Below are 26,367 nucleotides of genomic sequence, written 5' to 3' on the forward strand. Positions count from 1 at the left end.
TTCTCTCTTCCTACAATGTACACATGCCTTACAACATCCTCGATAAAAACTATTTCACTGCTTTCGAACAACTAGCACTCCCACATCCAATATATTCTTTTATACCTTCCACTAGAGCAATCTCTATCAACTCTGTCATAATTCCTTCTCTTCTCCCAGTCCATAAAACGCTAACTACAACCATTTGCTTTTCTAAGTATTTCTCAACATATATTCTCCAAAGCAAACGCATTGAATCCACACATTCTCCACCATCTGAACTAACTGCTCTTCCCCAATCGAACTCTGTACATGCTTTCACCCTCGCAGTCCAATACCCTCCCATATAATTTTACCATAATACTCAACAAACTTATACTCTGTAATTTGAGCACTCACTCTTATACCCCTTGCCCTTTGTCCAATGGCACTATGCACAACTCCACCCACCTCCAAAGCACCTCACCATGAGTCATTATTATTTTATTTTATTTATATACTTTTGTTGCTGTCCCCCCGCGTTTTGCGAGGTAGAGCAAGGAAACAGAACCGAAAAGAAATTCCCCAAACCCCCCCCCATACACATGTATATACATACGACCACACACCAAATATACTAACCTAACACAGCTTTCCATGGTTTACCCCACCCCAGAACCGTTCACTATGCCGTTGCTTTCAATCCACTGACGCACGTAAACCCCCCGGTATAACACAATGCACCAATTCACTCCTATTTCTTGCCCTCCTTTCACCCTCCTGCATGTTCAGGCCCCGATCACACAAAATCCTTTTCACTCCATTTTTCCCCACCTCCAATGTGGTCTCCCATTTCTCCTTGTTCCCGCCACCCCCGACACATATATCCTCTGTCAATCTTTCCTCCACTCCATCCTCTTCATGTGCCCAAACAACTTTCAAAACACCCTCTTCTGCTCTCTCAACCCGCTCTTTTTATTTCCACACACTCTCTTAACCCTTACGTTACTCACTCGATCAAACCACCTCAACACCACAACATTGCCCCTCAAACATCTCATTTCCAGGCACATCAATCCTCCGCGCACAACCCTCTATCCATATCCCACATGAACCACGCCTCGCAACAAAACCATACAACATTGTTGGAACCACTATTTCCTTCTAACATAACCCATTTTTGCTTTCAGAGATAATGTATCTCCGACTTCCACAACATCTTCTCAAGGCCCCCAGATTTTCGCCCCCTCGCCCGCACCCTATGATCCACTTCCGCTTCCATGGTTTCCAATCCCGTCTGCCAGATTCCACTCCCAGAATATCTAAAACATTTTCACTTCCTCCAGTTTTTCTCCATTCAAACTCACCTCCCATATGACTTAACCCACAACCCTACTGTACCTAATAACCCTGATCTTATTCACATTACTCTAACACTTCTTCCACACACTTTTCCAAACTCAGTCCCAGCTTCTGCCATACATAAATAACCTTAACCAACCAGATCAACAATACAGTCCCCCCCTTTTTTAATAATTTCCACTGCAATACCAACCAGACCTGCTGCTTGCCACATTCAACTCCGCAGAGCTTTTACAACCTCTACTCTGTTTACCCAAATCATTTTCCCTAACCCTCTCACTTTGCACAAAACCACCCGAACCTCGACCAAACGACCCATATATCTCCACTACTACATCAAACACATTCAACTAACCTTCAAAATACTCACTACATGCTCCTCCGTCACACCACTACTTGTATCACCTCCCCCTTAGCCCCCTTACACTGAAGTTCCCATTTGCTCCTTGTCTTACGCACTTATTTACCTCTTCCAGAACATCTTTTTTAATCTCCCTAAAATCTAATGAAACTCCTCACCCCAACTCTCATATGCCCTCTTTTTTCAACACCTCTTGCACCTTTTTCTTGACCTCCTGTCCTCTTTCTATTATACATCTTCCACTCAATTGCATTTTTTCCCTGCAAAAATCGTTCCAGATGCCTCTCTCCTCAATCACGAATAATCTTACTTACTTCATCCCACCACACACAATTAAACCCTTTCTAACAACCCCCGCCTCCCACGCTTCTCATGCCTATAAGCAACTTTGCACAAGCCATCCACTGCTTCCCTAAAATACTTCCCTTATCTCCTTTGTTCTCACCTTTTTTCCCTTCTGTACTCAGTCCTCTATCCTGGTACTATAACCTCACAGCAAGTCTCCTTTCCCAACTCTCACTTACTCTCACCACCCTCTTCACCCCAACATTCTCTTCTTTCTTTTTTGAAACCCAACAAATCATCACCTCGCCTTCACAAGATAATGATAAATATATATATAATATATATATATATATATAATATATATATATATATAATATGCAAGAGTTTTGGGGAAAAAGGGGCAAGTAGGAAGTCTGTAGGGATGAGAGAGTTGGTGAAGTGAGTCAGTTGTAGTTCGCTGAATGATACAGCGCAGGGGTGGCTGATTCATTTGAGAAACTGCAGAAGCTGTGACTGAGTTTGGTAAAGGTGTGTGAAAGAAGAAAGTTAAGAGTAAATTGAATAAGAGCAAGGTTATTAGGTACAGTAGGGTTGAGGGTCAAGTTAATTGGGAGGTGAGTTTGAATGGAGAAAAACTGGAGGAAGTGAAGTGTTTTTAGATATCTGGGAGTGGATCTGTCAGCGGATGGAACCATGGAAGCGGAAGTGGATCATAGGGTGGGGGAGGGGCGAAAATTTTGGGAGCCTTGAAGAATGTGTGGAAGTCGAGAACATTATCCCGGAAAGCAAAAATGGGTATGTTTGAGGGAATAGTGGTTCCAACAATGTTGTATGGTTGCGAGGCGTGGGCTATGGATAGAGTTGTGCGCAGGAGGATGGATGTGCTGGAAATGAGATGTTTGAGGACAATGTGTGGTGTGAGGTGGTTTGATCGAGTAAGTAACGTAAGGGTAAGAGAGATGTGTGGAAATAAAAAGAGCGTGGTTGAGAGAGCAGAAGAGGGTGTTTTGAAATGGTTTGGGCACATGGAGAGAATGAGTGAGGAAAGATTGACCAAGAGGATATATGTGTCGGAGGTGGAGGGAACGAGGAGAAGAGGGAGACCAAATTGGAGGTGGAAAGATGGAGTGAAAAGGATTTTGTGTGATCGGGGCCTGAACATGCAGGAGGGTGAAAGGAGGGCAAGGAATAGAGTGAATTGGAGCGATGTGGTATACAGGGGTTGACGTGCTGTCAGTGGATTGAATCAAGGCATGTGAAGCGTCCGGGGTAAACCATGGAAAGCTGTGTAGGTATGTATATTTGCGTGTGTGGACGTGTGTATATACATGTGTATGGGGGGTGGGTTGGGCCATTTCTTTCGTCTGTTTTCCTTGCGCTACCTCGCAAACGCGGGAGACAGCGACAAAGTATAATAAAAAAAAAAAAAAAAAATATATATATATATATATATATATATATATATATATATATATATATATATATTTTTTTTTTCTTTTTGCCGCTGTCTCCCGCGTTTGCGAGGTAGCACAAGGAAACAGACGAAAGAAATGGCCCAACCCACCCCCATACACATGTATATACATACGTCCACACACGCAAATATACATACCTACACAGCTTTCCATGGTTTACCCCAGACGCTTCACATGCCCTGATTCAATCCACTGACAGCACGTCAACCCTGGTATACCACATCGATCCAATTCACTCTATTCCTTGCCCTCCTTTCACCCTCGTGCATGTTCAGGCCCCGATCACACAAAATCTTTTTCAGTCCATCTTTCCACCTCCAATTTGGTCTCCCACTTCTCCTCGTTCCCTCCACCTCCGACACATATATCCTCTTGGTCAATCTTTCCTCAATCATTCTCTCCATGTGCCCAAACCATTTCAAAACACCCTCTTCTGCTCTCTCAACCACGCTCTTTTTATTTCCACACATCTATCTTACCCTTACGTTACTTACTCGATCAAACCACCTCACACCACACATTGTCCTCAAACATCTCATTTCCAGCACATCCATCCTCCTGCGCACAACTCTATCCATAGCCCACGCCTCGCAACCATACAACATTGTTGGAACCACTATTCCTTCAAACATACCCATTTTTGCTTTCCAAGATAATGTTCTCGACTTCCACACATTCTTCAAGGCTCCCAGAATTTTCGCCGCCACCCTATGATCCACTTCCGCTTCCATGGTTCCATCCACTGCCAGATCCACTCCCAGATATCTAAAACACTTTACTTCCTCCAGTTTTTCTCCATTCAAACTTATCTCCCAATTGACTTGACCCTCAACCCTACTGTACCTAATAACCTTGCTCTTATTCACATTTGCTCTTAACTTTCTTCTTTCACACACTTTACCAAACTCAGTCACCAGCTTCTGCAGTTCTCACATGAATCAGCCACCAGCGCTGTATCATCAGCGAACAACAACTGACTCACTTCCCAAGCTCTCTCATCCACAACAGACTTCATACTTGCCCCTCTTTCCAAAACTCTTGCATTCACCTCCCTAACAACCCCATCCATAAACAAATTAAACAACCATGGAGACATCACACACCCCTGCCGCAAACCTACATTCACTGAGAACCAATCACTTTCCTCTCTTCCTCCACGTACACATGCCTTACATCCTCGATAAAAACTTTTCACTGCTTCTAACAACTTGCCTCCCACACCATATATTCTTAATACCTTCCATATATATATATATATATATATATATATATATATATATATGGGGAGTGGGGGAGGAATGGGATGTATTTAGGGAATCAGTGATGGATTGCGCAAAAGATGCCTGTGGCATGAGAACAGTGGGAGGTGGGTTGATTAGAAAGGGTGGTGAGTTGTGGGATGAACAAGTGAGATTATTAGTGAAAGAGAAGAGAGAGGCATTTGGACGATTTTTGCAGGGAAAAAATGCAATTGAGTGGGAGATGTATAAAAGAAAGAGACAGGAGGTCAAGAGAAAGGTGCAAGAGGTGAAAAAGAGGGCAAATGAGAATTGGGGGTGAGAGAGTATCATTAAATTTTAGGGAGAATAAAAAGATGTTCTGGAAGGAGGTAAATAAAGTGCTTAAGACAAGGGAGCAAATGGGAACTTCAGTGAAGGGCGCAAATGGGGAGGTGATAACAAGTAGTGGTGATGTGAGAAGATGGAGTGAGTATTTTGAAGGTTTGTTGAATGTGTTTGAAGATAAGAGTGGCAGATATAGGGTGTTTTGGTCGAGGTGGTGTGCAAAGTGAGAGGGTTAGGGAAAATGATTTGGTAAACAGAGAAGAGGTAGTAAAAGGTTTGCGGAAGATGAAAGCCGGCAAGGCAGCAGGTTTGGATGGTATTGCAGTGGAATTTATTAAAAAAGGGGGTGAATGTATTGTTGACTGGTTGGTAAGGTTATTTAATGTATGTATGACTCATGGTGAGGTGCCTGAGGATTGGCGGAATGCGTGCATAGTGCCATTGTACAAAGGCAAAGGGGATAAGAGTGAGTGCTCAAATTACAGAGGTATAAGTTTGTTGAGTTATTCCTGGTAAATTATATGGGAGGGTATTGATTGAGAGGGTGAAGGCATGTACAGAGCATCAGATTGGGGAAGAGCAGTGTGGTTTCAGAAGTGGTAGAGGATGTGTGGATCAGGTATTTGCTTTAAAGAATGTATGTGAGAAATACTTAGAAAAGCAAATGGATTTGTATGTAGCATTTATGGATCTGGAGAAGGCATATGATAGAGTTGATAGAGATGCTCTGTGGAAGGTATTAAGAATATATGTTGTGGGAGGCAAGTTGTTAGAAGCAGTGAAAAGTTTTTATCGAGGATGTAAGGCATGTGTACGTGTAGGAAGAGAAGAAAGTGATTTATGTTAGGGAGGTTAATGCAAGAGTTTTGGAAAGAGGGGCAAGTATGAAGTCTGTTGTGGATGAGAGAGCTTGGGAAGTGAGTCAGTTGTTGTTCACTGATGATGCAGCGCTGGTGGCTGATTCATGTAAGAAACTGCAGAAGCTGGTGACTGAGTTTGGTAAAGTGTGTGAAAGAAGAAAGTTAAGAGCAAATGTGAATAAGAGCAAGGTTATTAGGTACAGTGGGGTTGAGGGTCAAGTCAATTGGGAGGTAAGTTTGAATGGAGAAAAACTGGAGGAAGTGAAGTGTTTTAGATATCTGGGAGTGGATCTGGCAGCGGATGGAACCATGGAAGCGGAAGTGAATCATAGGGTGGGGGAGGGGGCGAAAATCCTGGGAGCCTTGAAGAATGTGTGGAAGTCGAGAACATTATCTCGGAAAGCAAAAATGGGTATGTTTGAAGGAATAGTGGTTCCAACAATTTTGTGTGGCTGCGAGGCGTGGGCTATGGATAGAGTTGTGCGCAGGAGGGTGGATGTGCTGGAAATGAGATGCTTGAGGACAGTGTGTGGTGTGAGGTGGTTTGATCGAGTAAGTAATGTAGGGGTAAGAGAGATGTGTGGTAATAAAAAGAGTGTGGTTGAGAGAGCAGAAGAGGGTGTTTTGAAATGGTTTGGGCACATGGAGAGAATGAGTGAGGAAAGATTGACCAAGAGGATATATGTGTCGGAGGTGGAGGGAACTAGGAGAAGTGGGAGACCAAATTGGAGGTGGAAAGATGGAGTGAAAAAGATTTTGTGTGATCGGGGCCCGAACATGCACGAGGGTGAAAGGAGGGCAAGGAATAGAGTGAATTGGATCGATGTGGTATACCAGGGTTGACGTGCTGTCAGTGGATTGAATCAGGGCATGTGAAGCGTCTGGGGTAAACCATGGAAAGTTGTGTGGGGCCTGGATGTGGAAAGGGAGCTGTGGTTTCGGGCATTATTCCATGACAGCTAGAGACTGAGTGTGAACGAATGGGGCCTTTGTTGTCTTTTCCTAGTGCTACCTCGCACACATGAGGGGGGAGGGGGATGGTATTCCATGTGTGGCGAGGTGGCGATGGGAATGAATAAAGGCAGACAGTGTGAATTGTGTGCATGAGTATATATGTATGTGTCTGTGTGTGTATATATATGTGTACAATGAGATGTATAGGTATGTATATTTGCGTGTGTGGACGTGTATGTATATACATTGTGTATGGAGGTGGGTTGGGCCATTTCTTTCGTCTGTTTCCTTGCGCTACCTCGCAAACGTGGGAGACAGCGACAAAGCAAAATAATAATAATAATAATATATATATATATATATATATATATATATATATATATATATATATGAAGGTGAGGTGGTTTGATTGAGAAAGCAATGAAAGGGTAAGAGAGATGTGTGGTAATAAAAAGAGTGTGGTTTAGAAAGCAGAAGAGGGTGTATTAAAATGGTTTGGTCACATGGAATGAGTGAGGAAAGATTAACAAAGAGGATAAACATGTCAGAGGTGGAGGGAAAGAGAAGTGGGAGACCAAATTGGAAGTGGAAGGATGGAGTGAAAAAGATTTAGAGCAATCAGGGCCTGAACATACAGGAGGGTGAAAGGCATGCAAGGAATAGAGTGAATTGGAATGATGTGGAATACTGGGTTGGATGTGCCGTCAATCGGTTGAACCAGGGCATGTGAAGCATCTGGGGTAAACTATGGAAAGTTTTGTGGGGCCTGGATATGGAAAGGGAGCTGTGGTTTCGGTGCATTACCTATGACAGCTAGAGATTGAATGTGAACGAATGTGGCCTTTGTTATCTTTTCCTAGCGCTACCTTACACGCGTGCAGGGGGAGGGGGGTGCCATTTTATTTGTGGCGGGGTGGCGACGGTAATGGGTGAAGGCAGCAAGTATGAATATGTACATTTATATGTCTGTGTATGTATATATATGTATATGTTGAAATGTATAGGTATGTATATGTGTGTGTGTGGGCGTTTATGTATATACATGTGTATGTGGGGGTGTTGGGCCATTCTTTCATCTGTTTCATTGCACTACCTCGCTAACGCAGGAGACGGATAGGGGAGAAAGAATATTTCCCACATATTCCCTTTGTGTAGTAGGAGGCAACTAGAAGAGGTGGGAGCAGAGTGCTGGGAATCTTACCTTCCACTTATTACTTTTCCAAAATAAGGAACAGAGAAGGGGGCCAAGCGAGGAATTTCCCTCCAAGGCTCAGTCCTCTGTTCTTGAAGCTACCCTGTTAATGTAGGAAATGGCGAATATATACGAGACATATATTTTTTATTATACTTAATTGCTGTTTCCTGCATCAGCGAGGAAGTGCCAGGAAACAGAAGAATGGCTCATCCTTTCGTACACACAAACACACGCATGTTGGAAAGAATCACAATTTTACACGTGATCAAGTATATTCCTGTAAGGCCATGGGGAAAATGAAACACGAGAAGTTCCCCAGTGCATGAAAGTGCACTTGGGAACTTATCGTGTATCATTTTCTCCATGAACTCATAGTAGCACACACGCACACACATACACACACACACATATGTATATATATATATATATATATATATATATATATATATATTATTATTATTATTATTATTATTATTATTTTGCTTTGTCGCTGTCTCCCGCATTTGCGAGGTAGCGCAAGGAAACAGATGAAAGAAATGGCCCAACCCACCCCCATACACATGTATATACATACACGTCCACACACGCAAATATACATACCTATACATCTCAATGTACACATATATATATATACACACACAGACATATACATATATACACATGTACATAATTCATACTGTCTGCCTTTATTCATTCCCATAGCCACCTCGCCACACATGGAATAACATCCCCTTCCCCCTCATGTGTGCGAGGTATCGCTAGGAAAAGACAACAAAGGCCCCATTCGTTCACACTCAGTCTCCAGCTGTCATGTAATAATGCCCGAAACCACAGCTCCCTTTCCACATCCAGGCCCCACAGAACTTTCCATGGTTTACCCCAGATGCTTCACATGCCCTGATTCAATCCATTGACAGCACGTCGACCCTGGTATACCACATCGATCCAATTCACTCTATTCCTTGCCCGCCTTTCACCCTCCTGCAAGTTCAGGCCCCGATCACTCAAAATCTTTTTCACTCCATCTTTCCACCTCCAATTTGGTCTCCCACTTCTCCTAGTTCCCTCCACCTCCGACACATATATCCTCTTGGTCAATCTTTCCTCACTCATTCCCTCCATGTGACCAAACCATTTCAAAACACCCTTTTCTAATCTCTCAACCACACTCTTTTTATTACCACACATCTCTCTTACCCTTACATTACTTACTCGATCAAACCACCTCACACCACATATTGTCCTGAAAGATCTCATTTCCAGCACATCCACCCTCCTCCGCACAACTCTATCTATAGCCCATGCCTCGCAACCACATAAAATTGTTGGAACCACTATTCCTTCAAACATACCCATATTCCGAGATAATGTTCTCGACTTCCACACATTCTTCAATGCTCCCAGAATTTTCGCCCCCTCCTCCATCCTATGATTCACTTCCGCTTCCATGGTTCTATTCGCTGCCAAATCCACTCCCAGATATCTAAAACACTTCACTTCCTCCAGTTTTTCTCCATTTAAACTTACCTCCCAATTGACTTGTCCTTCAAACCTGCTTTACCTAATAACCTTGCTCTTATTCACGTTTCCTCGCAGCTTTCTCTTTTCACACACTTTACCAAACTGAGTCACCAGATTCTGCAGTTTCTCACATGAATCAGCCACCAGCGCTGCATCATCAGCGAACAACAACTGACTCACTTCCCAAGCTCTCTCATCCTCAACAGACTGCATACTTGCCCCTCTTTCAAAAACTCTTGCATTCTCCCTAACAACCCCATCCATAAACAAATTATACAACCATGGAGACATCACACACCCCTGCTGCAAATCTACATTCACTGAGAACCAACCACTTTCCTCTCTTCCTACATGTACACATGCCTTACATCCTCGATAAAAACTTTTCACTGCTTCTAACAACTAGCCTCCCACACCATATATTCTTCATACCTTCCACAGAGCATCTCTATCAACTCTGTCATATTCCTTCTCCAGGTCCATAAATGCTACTACAAACCATTTGCTTTTCTAAGTATTTCTCACATATATTCTTCAAAGCAAACACTTGATCCACACATCCTCCACCACTTCTGAAACTACACTGCTCTTCCCCAATCTGATGCTCTGTACATGCTTTCACCCTCTCAGTCAATACCCTCCCATATAATTTACCAGGAATACTCAACAAACTTATACCTCTGTAATTTGAGCACTCACTCTTATCCCCCTTGCCTTTGTACAATGGCACTATGCACACACTCCACCAATCCTCAAGCACCTCACCATGAGTCATTATTATTTTATTTTTTTTTATTATACTTTGTTGCTGTCTCCCGCGTTTGCGAGGTAGTGCAAGGAAACAGACGAAAGAAATGGCCCAACCCCCCCCATACACATGTATATACATACGTCCACACACGCAAATATACATACCTACACAGCTTTCCATGGTTTACCCCAGACGCTTCACATGCCTTGCTTCAATCCACTGACAGCACGTCAACCCCGGTATACCACATTGCTCCAATTCACTCTATTTCTTGCCCTCCTTTCACCCTCCTGCATGTTCAGGCCCCGATCACACAAAATCCTTTTCACTCCATCTTTCCACCTCCAATTTGGTCTCCCTTTTCTCCTTGTTCCCTCCACCTCCGACACATATATCCTCTTGGTCAATCTTTCCTCACTCATCCTCTTCATGTGCCCAAACCACTTCAAAACACCCTCTTCTGCTCTCTCAACCACGCTCTTTTTATTTCCACACATCTCTCTTACCCTTACGTTACTCACTCGATCAAACCACCTCACACCACACATTGTCCTCAAACATCTCATTTCCAGCACATCTATCCTCCTGCGCACAACTCTATCCATAGCCCACGCCTCGCAACCATACAACATTGTTGGAACCACTATTCCTTCAAACATACCCATTTTTGCTTTCCGAGATAATGTTCTCGACTTCCACACATTCTTCAAGGCCCCCAGGATTTTCGCCCCCTCCCCCACCCTATGATCCACTTCCGCTTCCATGGTTCCATCCGCTGCCAGATCCACTCCCAGATATCTAAAACACTTCACTTCCTCCAGTTTTTCTCCATTCAAACTCACCTCCCAATTGACTTGACCCTCAACCCTACTGTACCTAATAACCTTGCTCTTATTCACATTTACTCTTAACTTTCTTCTTCCACACACTTTTCCAAACTCAGTCACCAGCTTCTGCATACATTAAATAACCTTACCAACCAGTCAACAATACAGTCACCCCCTTTTTTAATAAATTCCACTGCAATACCATCCAGACCTGCTGCCTTGCCAGCTTTCATCTTCCGCAGAGCTTTTACTACCTCTTCTCTGTTTACCAAATCATTTTCCCTAACCCTCTCACTTTGCACACCACCTCGACCAAAACACCCTATATCTGCCACTCTATCATCAAACACATTCAACAAACCTTCAAAATACTCACTCCATCTCCTCCTCATCACCACTACTTGTTATCACCTCCCATTAGCCCCCTTCACTGAAGTTCCCATTTGCTCCCTTGTCTTACGCACTTTATTTACCTCCTTCCAGAACATCTTTTTATTCTCCCTAAAATCTAATGATACTCTCTCACCCCAACTCTCATTTGCCCTCTTTTTCACCTCTTGCACCTTTTTCTTGACCTCCTGTCTCTTTCTTTTATACATCTTCCACTCATTTGCATTTTTTTCCCTGCAAAAATCGTCCAGATGCCTCTCTCCTCATTCACGAATAATCTTACTTCTTCATCCCACCACACACAACCCTTTCTAATCAACCCGCCTCCCACGCTTCTCATGCTATAAGCATCTTTTGCACAAGCCATCACTGCTTCCCTAAATACGTCCCTTACCTCCTTTGTTCTCACCTTTTTCCATTCTGTACTCAGTCTCTCCTGGTACTTCCTCACACAAGTCTCCTTCCCAAGCTCACTTACTCTCACCACCCTCTTCACCCCAACATTCTCTCTTCTTTTTTGAAAACCCATACAAATCTTCACCTTCGCCTCCACAAGATAATGATAAATATATATATATATATATATATATATATATATATATATATATATATATATGCAAGAGTTTTGGAAAGAGGGGCAAGTATGAAGTCTGTTGGGGATGAGAGAGCTTGGGAAGTGAGTCAGTTGTTGTTCGCTGATGATACAGCGCTGGTGGCTGATTCATGTGAGAAACTGCAGAAGCTGGTGACTGAGTTTGGTAAAGTGTGTGAAAGAAGAAAGTTAAGAGTAAATGTGAATAAGAGCAAGGTTATTAGGTACAGTAGGGTTGAGGGTCAAGTTAATTGGGAGGTAAGTTTGAATGGAGAAAAACTGGAGGAAGTGAAGTGTTTTAGATATCTGGGAGTGGATCTGGCAGCGGATGGAACCATGGAAGCGGAAGTGGATCATAGTGTGGGGGAGGGGGCGAAAATTCTGGGAGCCTTGAAGAATGTGTGGAAGTCGAGAACATTATCTTGGAAAGCAAAAATGGGTATGTTTGAAGGAATAGTGGTTCCAACAATGTTGTATGGTTGCGAGGAGTGGGCTATGGATAGAGTTGTGCGCAGGAGGATGGATGTGCTGGAAATGAGATGTTTGAGGACAATGTGTGGTGTGAGGTGGTTTGATCGAGTAAGTAACGTAAGGGTAAGAGAGATGTGTGGAAATAAAAAGAGCGTGGTTGAGAGAGCAGAAGAGGGTGTTTTGAAATGGTTTGGGCACATGGAGAGAACGAGTGAGGAAAGATTGACCAAGAGGATATATGTGTCGGAGGTGGAGGGAACGAGGAGAAGAGGGAGACCAAATTGGAGGTGGAAAGATGGAGTGAAAAAGATTTTGTGTGATCGGGGCCTGAACATGCAGGAGGGTGAAAGGAGGGCAAGGAATAGAGTGAATTTGAGCGATATGGTATACTGGGGTTGACGTGCTGTCAGTGGATTGAATCAAGGCATGTGAAGCGTCTGGGGTAAACCATGGAAAGCTGTGTCTGTTTCCTTGCGCTACCTCGCAAACGCGGGAGACAGCGACAAAGCAAAAAAAAATATATATATATATATATATATATATATATATATATATATATATATATATTATATTATATTATATTATACCTTGTCGCTGTCTCTCGCGTTTGCGAGGTAGCGCAAGGAAACAGACGAAAGAAATGGCCCAACCCCCCCCCCCCATACACATGTATATACATACGTCCACACACGCAAATATACATACCTACACAGCTTTCCATGGTTTACCCCAGACGCTTCACATGCCTTGATTCAATCCACTGACAGCACGTCAACCCCGGTATACCACATCGCTCCAATTCACTCTATTCCTTGCACTCCTTTCACCCTCCTGCATGTTCAGGCCCCGATCACACAAAATCTTTTTCACTCCATCTTTCCACCTCCAATTTGGTCTCCCTCTTCTCCTCGTTCCCTCCACCTCCGACACATATATCCTCTTGGTCAATCTTTCCTCACTCATTCTCTCCATGTGCCCAAACCACTTCAAAACACCCTCTTCTGCTCTTTCAACCACGCTCTTTTTATTTCCACACATCTCTCTTACCCTTACGTTACTCACTCGATCAAACCACCTCACACCACACATTGTCCTCAAACGTCTCATTTCCAGCACATCCATCCTCCTGCGCACAACTCTATCCATAGCCCACGCCTCGCAACCATACAACATTGTTGGAACCACTATTCCTTCAAACATACCCATTTTTGCTTTCCGAGATAATGTTCTCGACTTCCACACATTCTTCAGGGCCCCCAGAATTTTCGCCCCCTCCCCCACCCTATGATCCACTTCCGCTTCCATGGTTCCATCCGCTGCCAGATCCACTCCCAGATATCTAAAACACTTTACTTCCTCCAGTTTTTCTCCATTCAAACTCACCTCCCAATTGACTTGACCCTCAACCCTACTGTACCTTGCTCTTATTCACATTTACTCTTAACTTTCTTCTTCCACACACTTTACCAAACTCAGTCACCAGCTTCTGCAGTTTCTCACATGAATCAGCCACCAGCGCTGTATCATCAGCGAACAACAACTGACTCACTTCCAAAGCTCTCTCATCCCCAACAGACTTCATACTTGCCCCTCTTTCCAAAACTCTTGCATTTACTTCCCTAACAACCCCATCCATAAACAAATTAAACAACCATGGAGACATCACACACCCCTGCCGCAAACCTACATTCACTGAGAACCAATCACTTTCCTCTCTTCCTACACATACACATGCCTTACATCCTCGATAAAAACTTTTCACTGCTTCTAACAACTTGCCTCCCACACCATATATTCTTAATACCTTCCACAGAGCATCTCTATCAACTCTATCATATGCCTTCTCCAGATCCATAAATGCTACATACAAATCCATTTGCTTTTCTAAGTATTTCTCACATACATTCTTCAAAGCAAACACCTGATATATATATTTTTTGTTCTTTTAAACTATTTGCCATTTCCCGCGTTAGCGAGGTAGCGTTAAGAACAGAGGACTGAGCCTTTTTTGGAATATCCTCACCTGGCCCCCTCTGTTCCTTCTTTTGGAAAATTAAAAAAAAAAAAAAATGAGAGGGGAGGATTTCCAGCCCCCCGCTCCCTCCCCTTTTAGTCGCCTTCTACGACACACAGGGAATACGTGGGAAGTATTCTTAATCCCCTATCCCCAGGGATAATATATACATATTATGTATGTAGGTTTGCGGCAGGGGTGTGTGATGTCTCCATGGTTGTTTAATTTGTTTATGGATGGGGTTGTTAGGGAGGTGAATGCAAGAGTTTTGGAAAGAGGGGCAAGTGAGTCAGTTGTTGTTCGCTGATGATACAGCGCTGGTGGCGGATTCATGTGAGAAACTGCAGAAGCTGGTGACGGAGTTTGGTAAAGTGTGTGGAAGAAGAAAGTTAAGAGTAAATGTGAATAAGAGCAAGGTTATTAGGTACAGTAGGGTTGAGGGTCAAGTCAATTGGGAGGTGAGTTTGAATGGAGAAAAACTGGAGGAAGTGAAGTGTTTTAGATATCTGGGAGTGGATCTGTCAGCGGATGGAACCATGGAAGCGGAAGTGGATCATAGGGTGGGGGAGGGGGCTAAAATTTTGGGAGCCTTGAAAAATGTGTGGAAGTTGAGAACATTATCCCGGAAAGCAAAAATGGGTATGTTTGAAGGAATAGTAGTTCCAACAATGTTGTATGGTTGCGAGGCGTGGGCTATGGATAGAGTTGTGCGCAGGAGGATGGATGTGCTGGAAATGAGATGTTTGAGGACAATGTGTGGTGTGAGGTGGTTTGATCGAGTAAGTAACGTAAGGGTAAGAGAGATGTGTGGAAATAAAAAGAGCGTGGTTGAGAGAGCAGAAGAGGGTGTTTTGAAATGGTTTGGGCACATGGAGAGAATGAGTGAGGAAAGATTGACCAAGAGGATATATGTGTCGGAGGTGGAGGGAACGAGGAGAAGAGGGAGACCAAATTGGAGGTGGAAAGATGGAGTGAAAAGGATTTTATGTGATCGGGGCCTGAACATGCAGGAGGGTGAAAGGAGGGCAAGGAATAGAGGGAATTGGAGCGATGTGGTATACAGGGGTTGACGTGCTGTCAGTGGATTGAATCAAGGCATGTGAAGCGTCCGGGGTAAACCAAGGAAAGCTGTGTAGGTATGTATATTTGCGTGTGTGGACGTGTGTATGTACATGTGTATGGGGGGGGTTGGGCCATTTCTTTCGTCTGTTTCCTTGCGCTACCTCGCAAACGCGGGAGACAGCGACAAAGTATAAAAAAAAAAAAAAAAAAAATATATATATATATATATATATATATATATATATATATATATATATATATTTTCTTTCTTTCAAACTATTCGCCATTTCCCGCATTAGCGAGGTAGTGTTAAGAACAGAGGACTGGGCCTATGAGGGAAAACCCTCACCTGGCCCAATTCTCTGTTCCTTCTTTTGGAAAATTAAAAAAAAAAAACGAGAGGGGAGGATTTCCAGCCCCCCGCTCCCTCCCCTTTTAGTCGCCTTCTACGACACTTAGGGAATACGTGGGAAGTACTCTTTCTCTCCAATCCCCAGGGATAATATATATATATATATATATATATATATATATATATATATATATATATATATACATATGATAGAGTTGATAGAGATGCTCTGTGGAAGGTATTAAGAATATATGGTGTGGGAGGAAAGTTGTTAGAAGCAGTGAAAAGTTTTTATCGAGGATGTAAGGCATGTGTACGTGTAGGAAGAGAGGAAAGTGATTGGTTCTCAGTGAATGTAGGTTTGCGGCAGGGGTGTGTGATGTCTCCATGGTTGTTTAATTTGTTTATGGATGGGGTTGTTAGGGAGGTAAATGCAAGAGTCCTGGAAAGAGGGGCAAGTATGAAGTCTGTTGGGGATGAGAGAGCTTGGGAAGTGAGTCAGTTGTTGTTCGCTGATGATACAGCGCTGGTGGCTGATTCATGTGAGAAACTGCAGAAGCTGGTGACTGAGTTTGGTAAAGTGTGTGGAAGAAGAAAGTTAGGAGTAAATGTGAATAAGAGCAAGGTTATTAGGTACAGTAGGGTTGAGGGTCAAGTCAATTGGGAGGTAAGTTTGAATGGAGAAAAACTGGAGGAAGTGAAGTGTTTTAGATATCTTGGAGTGGATCTGTCAGCGGATGGAACCATGGAAGCGGAAGTGGATCATAGGGTGGGGGAGGGGGCGAAAATTTTGGGAGCCTTGAAAAATGTGTGGAAGTCGAGAACATTATCTCGGAAAGCAAAAATGGGTATGTTTGAAGGAATAGTGGTTCCAACAATGTTGTATGGTTGCGAGGCGTGGGCTATGGATAGAGTTGTGCGCAGGAGGATGGATGTGCTGGAAATGAGATGTTTGAGGACAATGTGTGGTGTGAGGTGGTTTGATCGAGTAAGTAACGTAAGGGTAAGAGAGATGTGTGGAAATAAAAAGAGCGTGGTTGAGAGAGCAGAAGAGGGTGTTTTGAAATGGTTTGGGCACATGGAGAGAATGAGTGAGGAAAGATTGACCAAGAGGATATATGTGTCGGAGGTGGAGGGAACGAGGAGAAGAGGGAGACCAAATTGGAGGTGGAAAGATGGAGTGAAAAAGATTTTGTGTGATCGGTGCCTGAACATGCAGGAGGGTGTAAGGAGGGCAAGGAATAGAGTGAATTGGAGCGATGTGGTATACAGGGGTTGACGTGCTGTCAGTGGAGTGAATCAAGGCATGTGAGGCGTCTGGGGTGGATCATGGAAAGCTGTGTAGGTATGTATATTTGCGTGTGTGGACATGTGTATGTACATGTGTATGGGGGGGGGGGGCCATTTCTTTCGTCTGTTTCCTTGCGCTACCTCGCAGACGCGGGAGACAGCGACAAAGTATAAAGAAAAAAATATATATATATATATATATATATATATATATATATATATATATAGTTAAACGATTAAAAAATATTTATTACATTTTGTGCAATCAATTATCAGTAATTATATATTCAAACTATTAGAGTGGATGCTATTTTGAAAAAACAACTAGATACTTAATTAAAATGAATACTGTTTGGTATATTTGTGGTAAAAATTTCATGTGCCATAGTTTGAATATATAATTATATATATATATATATATATATATATATATATATATATATATATATATATATATATATGCATATATATATATATATATATATATATATATATATATATATATATATATATATATATATATATATATTCTTTTTCTTTCTTTTAAACTATTAGCCATTTCCCACGTTAGCGAGGTAGCGTGAGGAACAGAGGACTGGGCCTTTTTTGGAATATCTACATATATATATATATATATATACAAACAAAGTGTGTGTGTATATGTATGTATATGTTGAAATGTATAGGTATGTATATGTGCGTGGGTCGGTTGGGCCATTATTTTGTCTGTTTCCTTGCGCTACCTTGCTAACGTGGGAGACATGGTTGTTAATTTGTTTATGGATGGGGTTGTTAGGGAGGTGAATCCAAGAGTTTTGGAAAGGGGCAGGTATGCAGTCTGTTGTGGATGAGAGAGCTTGGGAAGTGAGTCAGTTTTTGTTCGCTGATGATACAGTGCTGATGGCTGATTCGGCTGAGAAACTGCAGAAGCTGGTGACTGAGTTTGGTAAAGTGTGTGAAAGAAGAAACCTGAGAGTGAATGGGAATAAGAGCAAAGTTCTTAGATACAATAGGGTTGAGGGACAAGTCAATTGGGAGGTAAGTCTGAATGGAGAAGAACTGGAGGAAGTGAAGTGTTTTAGATATCTGGGAGTGGATTTGGCAGCGGGTGGAACCATGGAAGCGGAAATGAATCATGGGGTGGGAGAGGGGGCGAAAGTTCTGGGAGCGTTGAAAAATGTATGGAAGTCGAGAACGTTATCTTGGAAAGCAAAAATGGGTATGTTTGAAGGAATAGTGGTTCCAACAATGTTATATGGTTGCAAGGCATGTACTATAGATAGAGTTGTGCGGAAGAGGGTGGATGTGCTGGAAATGAGATGTTTGAGGACAATATGTGGTGTGAGGTGGTTTGATCGAGTAAGTAATTGGTATTGCAGTGGAATTTATTAAAAAAGGGGTGACTGTATTGTTGACTGGTTGGTAAGGTTATTTAATGTATGTATGATTCATGGTGAGGTGCCTAAGGACTGGCAGAACGTTTGCATAGTGCCATTGTACAAAGGCAAAGGGGATAAGAATGAGTGCTCAAATTACAGAGGTATAAGTTTGTTGAGTATTCCTGGGAAATTGTATGGGAGGGTATTGATTGAGAGGGTGAAGGCATGTACAGAGCATCGGATTGGGGAAGAGCAGTGTGGTTTCAGAAGTGGTAGAGGATGTGTGGATCAGGTGTTTGCTTTGAAGAATGTATGTGAGAAATACTTAGAAAAGCAAATGGATTTGTATGTAGCATTTATGGATCTGGAGAAGGCATATGATTGAGTTGATAGAGATGCTCTGTGGAAGGTATTAAGAATATATGGTGTGGGAGGCAAGTTGTTAGAAGCAGTGAAAAGTTTTTATCGAGGATGTAAGGCATTTGTACGTGTAGGAAGAGAGGAAAGTGATTGGTTTTCAGTGAATGTAGGTTTGCGGCAGGGGTGTGTGATGTCTCCATGGTTGTCTAATTTGTTTATGGATGGGGTTGTTAGGGAGGTGAATGCAAGAGTTTTGGAAAGAGGGGCAAGTATGAAGTCTGTTGGGGATGAGAGAGCTTGGGAAGTGAGTCAGTTGTTATTTGCTGATGATACAGCGCTGGTGGCTGATTCTTGTGAGAAATTGCAGAAGCTGGTGACTGAGTTTGGTAAAGTGTGTGAAAGAAGAAAGTTAAGAGTAAATGTGAATAAGAGCAAGGTTATTAGGTACAGAGGGGTTGAGGGTCAAGTCAATTGGGAGGTAAGTTTGAATGGAGAAAAACTGGAGGAAGTGAAGTGTTTTAGATATCTGGGAGTGGATCTGGCAGCGGATGGAACCATGGAAGCGTAAGTGAATCATAGGGTGGGTGAGGGGGCGAAAATCCTGGGAGCCTTGAAGAATGTTTGGAAGTCGAGAACATTATCTCGGAAAGCAAAAATGGGTATGTTTGAAGGAATAGTGGTTCCAGCAATGTTGTATGGTTGCAAGGCGTGGGTTATGGATAGAGTCGTGCGCAGGAGGGTGGATGTGCTGGAAATGAAATGTTTGAGGACAATATGTGGTGTGAGGTTGTTTGATCGAGTAAGTAATGTAAGGGTAAGAGATATGTGTGGAAATAAAAAGAGCGTGGTTGAGAGAGCAGAAGAGGGTGTTTTGAAATAGTTTGGGCACATGGAGAGAATGAGTGAGGAAAGATTGACCAAGAGCATATATGTGTTGGAGGTGGAGGGAACGAGAAGTGGGAGACCAAATTGGAGGTGGAAAGATGGAGTGAAAAAGATTTTGAGTGATCGGGGCCTGAACATGCAGGAAGGTGAAAGGCGAGCAAGGAATAGAGTGAATTGAATCGATGTGGTATACGGGGTTGACGTGCTGTCAGTGGATTGAATCAGGGCATGTGAAGTATCTGGGGTAAACCATGGAATGTTGTGTGGGGCCTGGATGTGGAAAGGGAGCTGTGGTTTCGGGCATTATTGCATGACAGCTAGAGACTGAGTGTGAACGAATGGCGCCTTTGTTGTCTTTTCCTAGCGCTACCTCGCACACATGAGGGGGGAGGGGGATGTCATTTCATGTGTGGCGAGGTGGCTATGGGAATGAATAAAGGCAGACAGTGTGAATTGTGTGCATGTGTTTATATGTATATGTTTGTGTGTGTATATATATGTGTACATTGAGATGTATTGGTATGTATATTTGCGTGTGTGGACGTGTATGTATATAAATGTGTATGGAGGTGGGTTGGGCCATTTCTTTCGTCTGTTTCCTTGCGCTACCTCGCAAACGCGGGAGACAGCGACAAAACAAAATAAATAAATAAAGTAAATAAATTTATATATATATATATATATATATATATATATATATATATATATATATATATATATATATATATATATATACATGGGAGGGTATTAATTGAGAGGGTGAAGTCGTACATGTACAGAGCATCAGATTGGGAAGGAGCAGTATTGTTTCAGAAGTGGTAGAGGATGTGTGGATCAGATGTATACTTTGAAAAATGTGTGTGAGAAATACTAAGAAAAACAGATGGATGTGTATGTGACATTTATGGATCTGGAGAAGGCATATGATATGGTTGATAGAGATGGTTTGTGGAACGTTTTAAGAGTATATAGTGTGGGAGGTAAGCTGCTAGAAGCAGTGAAATTTTTTTATCAAGTATGAGAGGCATGTGTATGAGTGGGAAGAGAAGAGCATGATTGATTGCCATGGAAGGTTGGTCTGTGGCAGGGGTGTGTGATGTCCCTATGGGTGGGGTGGTTAGGGAGGTAAATGCAAGTGTTTTGGAGAAAGAGGTAAGTATGCAGTGTGTTGGTAGTAAGAGGGCCTGGGAAGTGTGTCAGTTGTTTTTTGCCGATGATACAGCACTGGTAGCTGATTCAAGTGAGAACCTGGAGATGTTGGTGACTGAGTTTGGAAAAGTGTGTGAAAGGAGAAAGGCAAGAGTAAATGTGAATAAGAGCAAGGTTATTAGGTTCAGCAGGGTTGAGGGTCAAGTGAGTTTGAATGGAGAAAAATTGGAAGTGAAGAGTTTTAGATATTTGGGAGTGGACTTAGCAGTGAATGGAACCATAGAAGTGGAAGTGAGTCATAGGATGGGGGAGGGGGCAAAGGTTCTGATAGCAATGAAGAATGTGTGGCAAGATAGAACGTTATCTCAAAGAGTGAATATAGGTATATTTGAAGGAATAGTAATCCCTGGGGGTAGGGGAGAAAGAATACCTCACACGTGTTCCCTGCGTGTCGTAGAAGGCGGCTAAAAGGGGAGGGAGCGGGGGGCTGGAAATCCTCCCCTCTCATCATATTTTTTTTAATTTTCCAAAAGAAGGAGCAGAGAAGGGGGCCAGGTGAGGATATTCCCTCAAAGGCCCAGTCCTCTGTTCTTAACGCTACCTCGCTAACGCGGGAAATGGCGAATAGTTTGAAGTAATTCTAACAATATTATATGGTTGCGAGGCATTGGCTATAGATAGGGTTGTATGGAGGAGGGTGGAGTGTTGGAAAAGAAATGCTTGAGGACAGTATGTAGTGTGAGGTGGTTTAATTGAGTAAGTGGTTAAGAGAGCAGAGAAGGGTGTGTTGAAATGGTTTGGACAGATGGAGAGAATGAGTGAAGAGGTTGACATAGAGGTTGTATGTGTCAGAGGTGGAGGGAACAAGGAGAAAAGTGGAAGGATAGGGTGAAAAAGATTTTAAACGATCAGGGCCTGAACATGCAGGAGGGTGAGAGGCATGCAAGGAATTGAGTGCATTAGAATGATGTGTTATATTGGGGTCAACGTGCTGTCAATGGACTGAACCAGGGCATGTGAAACCTTGGAAAGGTCTATGGGACCTGGATGTGGATAGGAATTTGTGGTTTTGGTGCACTACACATGACAGCTAGAGACTGTGTGAACGAATATGGCCTTTTTTGTCAGTTTTCCTTGTGCTAACTCGCTGACTCGGAGTGGCAATGCTGTTTCCTGTGGGGCAGGGTGGCACCAGAAGTGGATGAATGCAAGCAAGTATGAATATGTACGTGTGTATATATGTATATGTTGATATGTATATGTGTGTATGTATATATGTGTACATATGAGTGGATGGGTCTTTCTTCATCTGTTCCATGGCACTACCTCGTTGATGCGGGAAATGATGATCATGTATAGTCAGTGATGAATGATTTATATGTTTGTGTGTGTGTGTTTAAGGCATTCAGTTGCCTGTGCCATCTGATCTAACAGATTTTATTTCTTTTTTCTATGCAGTTGTGTAATTAAGCTATGAAATCAATACATGTTTATCCCTTTATCATTCACAGATGAAGATCTTCCCAGTTTTGCGACCAACATCTACAAATGAAGATCTTCATAAAGAGTATTCCCCTACAGTTTAAAGGTTTTTTCGGTTAGGGAAGGGACAGAGTAAGTATGGGTGCTGATTGTTTTCACAGGACTATCACCCTCAAACCCTTGAAGACATGATGGGAGGAAAGTGTGCAGTATGTGTCAGTGTTGCTGATTTCTGATTATATATTAATAAACATCACTGATAAGAGTACTACTAAAGTATACTTATGTTTTTTTGTTTATGAAGGAATGAAAAGCAAAATGACATTCATTGTATGAATGTGTATGGTAGAAAAAATAGTTGTTGACATACATGAAAGCAGTGTGATCAGGTCCAGAACATGGAGAAGGGTGAGAGGCATGAATTAGAATGATGTGAACGAAGATGGCCTTTTTTGTCAGTTTTCCTTGTGCTGACTCACTGACTCGGGGTGGCGATGCTGTTTCCTGTGGGGCAGGGTGGTACCAGAAGTGGATGAAGGCAAGCAAGTATGAAAATGTACATGTGTATATATGTATATGTATGTATATGTTGATATGTATATGTGTGTGTATGTATATATGTGTGCATATGAGTGGATGGGTCTTTCTTCATCTGTTCCCTGGCACTACCTCGCTGATGCGGGAAATGATCTTCAATGATGAATGATGTATATATGTGTGTGTGTGTTTAAGGCATTCATTTGCCTCTGCCATCTCATCTAACAGATTTTATTTCTTTTTTTTTCTATGCAGTTGTGTAATTAAGCTATGAAATCAATACATGTTTATCCCTTTATCATTCACAGATGAAGATCTTCCCAGTTTTGTGACCAACATCCACAAATGAAGATCTTCATAAAGAGTATTCCCCCACAGTTTCAAGGCTTTTTGGGTTAGGGAAGGGACAGAGTGTGTATGGGTGCTGATTGCCTTCACAGGACTATCACCCTCAAACCCTTGAAGACATGATGGGAGGAAAGTGGGCAGTATGTGTCATTGTTGCTGATTTCTGATTATATATTAATAAATATCACTGATAAGAGTACTACTAAAGTATTTTTATGTTATTTTGTTTATGAAGGAATGAAAAGCAGAATGACATTCATTGTATGAATGTGTATGGTAGGAAAAATAGTTGTTGACATACATGAAAGCAATGTGATCAGGGCCTGAACATGCAGGAGGGTGAGAGGCATGCAAAGAATCAAGTGAATTAGAATGATGTGAACAAATATGGCCTTTTTTGTCAGTTTTCCTTGTGCTGACTCGGGGTGGCGATGCTGTTTCCTGTGGGGCAGGGTGGCACCAGAAGTGCATGAAGGCAGGCAAGTATGAAAATGTATATGTATATATGTATATGTTGATATGCATATATGTGTGTGTGTATATATGTGTGCATATGAGTGGATGGGTCTTTCTTCATCTGTTCCCTGGCACAACCTCGCTGATGCGGGAAATGATGATCAAGTATAATCAATGATGAATGATGTATATATGTGTGTGTGTGTGTGTTTAAGGCATTCAGTTGCCTGTGCCATCTCATCTAACAGATTTTATATCTTTTTTTCTATGCAGTTCTGTAATTAAGCAATGAAATCAGTACATGTCTATCCCTTTATCATTTGCAGATGAAGATCTTCCCAGTTTTGTGACCAACATCCACAAATGAAGACCTTCATAAAGAGTATTCCCCCACAGTTTCAAGGCTTTTTGGGTTGGGGAAGGGACAAAGTGTGTATGGGTGCTGATTGCTTTCACAGGACTATCACCCTCAAACCCTTGAAGACATGATGGGTAGAAAGTGGGCAGTATGTGTCATTGTTGCTGATTTCTGATTATATATTAATAAATATCACTGATAAGAGTACTACTAAAGTATGTTTATGTTATTTTGTTTATGAAGGAATGAAAAGCAGAATGACATTCATTGTAGGAATGTGTATAGTAGGAAAAATAGTTTTGGCATACATGAAAGCAATGCGATCAGGACCTGAACATGTAGGAGGGTGAGAGGCATGCAAAGAATCAAGTGAATTAGAATGATGTGAACGAATATGGCCTTTTTTGTCAGTTTTCCTTGTGCTAATTCGCTGACTCGGGGTGGCGATGCTGTTTCCTTTGGGGCAGGATGGCACCAGAAGTGCATGAAGGCAAGCAAGTATGAAAATATATATGTATGTGTTGATATGTGTATGTGTGTGTATGTACATATGTGTGCATATGAGTGGATGGGTCTTTCTTCATCTGTTCCCTGGCACTACCTCGCTGATGCAGGAAATGATGATCAAGTAAAATCAGTGATGAATGATATATATATTTATGTGTGTGTGTGTGTGTGTGTGTGTTTAAGGCATTAAGTTGCCTGTGCCATCTCATCTAACAGATTTTATTTCTTTTTTTTTTCTATGCAGTTGTGTAATTAAGCTATGAAATCAATACATGTCTATCTCTTTATCATTTGCAGATGAAGATCTTCCCAGTTTTGTGACCAACATCCACAAATGAAGATCTTCATAAAGAGTATTCCCCCACAGTTTCAAGGCTTTGTGGGTTAGGGAAGGGATGGAGTGTGTGTGTGGGTGCTGATTGCTTTCACAAAGCTATCACCCTTTTACCCCTGAAGACATGATGGGTGGAAAGTGTGCAGTATGTGTCAGTGTTGATGATTTCTGATTATGTATTAATAAATGTCACTGATAAGAGTACTACTAAAGTATATTTATGTTATTTTGTTTATCATGGATTGAAAAGCAGAATGACATTCATTGTATGAATGTGTATGGTAGGAAAAATAGTTGTTGGCATACATGAAAACAATGCAATCAGGGCCTGAACATGCAGAAGGGTGAGAGGCATGCAAGGAATCAAATGAATTAGAATGATTTGAAAGAATATGGCCTTTTTTGTCAGTTTTCCTTATGCTAACTCGCTGACTTGGGGTGGCGATGCTGTTTCCTGTGGGGCAGGGTGGCGCCAGAAGTGGATGAAGGCAAGCAAGTATGAAAATGTACATGTGTATATATGTATATGTATGTATATGTTGATATGTATATGCATGTATATGTATATATGTGTGCATATGAGTGGATGGGTCTTTCTTCATCTGTTCCCTGGCACTACCTCGCTGATGCGGGAAATGATCATCAAGTATGATCAATGATGAATGATGTATATATGTGTGTGTGTGTGTGTGTGTTTACAGCATTCAGTTGCCAGTGCCACCTCATCTAACAGATTTTATTTCTTTTTTTTTTCTATGCAGTTGTATAATTAAGCTATGAAATCAGTACATGTCTATCCATTTATCATTCACAGATGAAGATCTTCCCAGTTTTGTGACCAACATCCACAAATGAAGATCTTCACAAAGAGTATTCCTCCACAGTTTCAAGGCTTTGTGGGTTAGTGAAGGGATGTTGTGTGTATGGGTGCTGATTGCTTTCACAAAGCTATCACCCTCAAACCCCTGAAGACATGATGGGTGGAAAGTATGTAGTATGTGCAGTGTTGCTGATTTCTGATTATATATTAATAAACGTCACTGATAAGAGTACTGCTAAAGTATATTTATGTTATTTTGTTTAAGAAGGAATGAAAAGCAGAATGACATTCATTGTGTGAATGTGTATGGTACGAAAAATAGTTGTTGGCATACATGAAAGCCATGCTGTCCACTTGCATCTTCAGTAGCATTAAAGTAGGAGGCCATTTTTAAGCATTACAAGGCTGAGTTTGCATTATTGTTGTCTCATTCTGAAAAGTAATAATAACATATGCAAACTTACAAA

General features: G+C 42.0%; 1 long non-coding RNA gene across 2 annotated transcripts in view; it reads left to right on the top strand.

Annotated features, from left to right (window-relative positions):
• Positions 1 to 26,367, top strand: part of LOC139758564 (uncharacterized) — a 56,533-nt gene extending 30,166 nt beyond the window's left edge. For both annotated transcript variants that reach the window (XR_011714866.1, XR_011714865.1), the window contains exons 2-6: positions 22,570 to 22,672; positions 23,386 to 23,565; positions 24,208 to 24,387; positions 25,044 to 25,225; positions 25,895 to 26,367. This is a non-coding gene — a long non-coding RNA (uncharacterized lncRNA). The remainder of the gene's footprint in view (positions 1 to 22,569; positions 22,673 to 23,385; positions 23,566 to 24,207; positions 24,388 to 25,043; positions 25,226 to 25,894) is intronic.

This window comes from Panulirus ornatus, chromosome 30 (assembly GCF_036320965.1).
Source record: "Panulirus ornatus isolate Po-2019 chromosome 30, ASM3632096v1, whole genome shotgun sequence".
In the NCBI taxonomy this organism is placed as follows: Eukaryota; Metazoa; Arthropoda; class Malacostraca; order Decapoda; family Palinuridae; genus Panulirus; species Panulirus ornatus.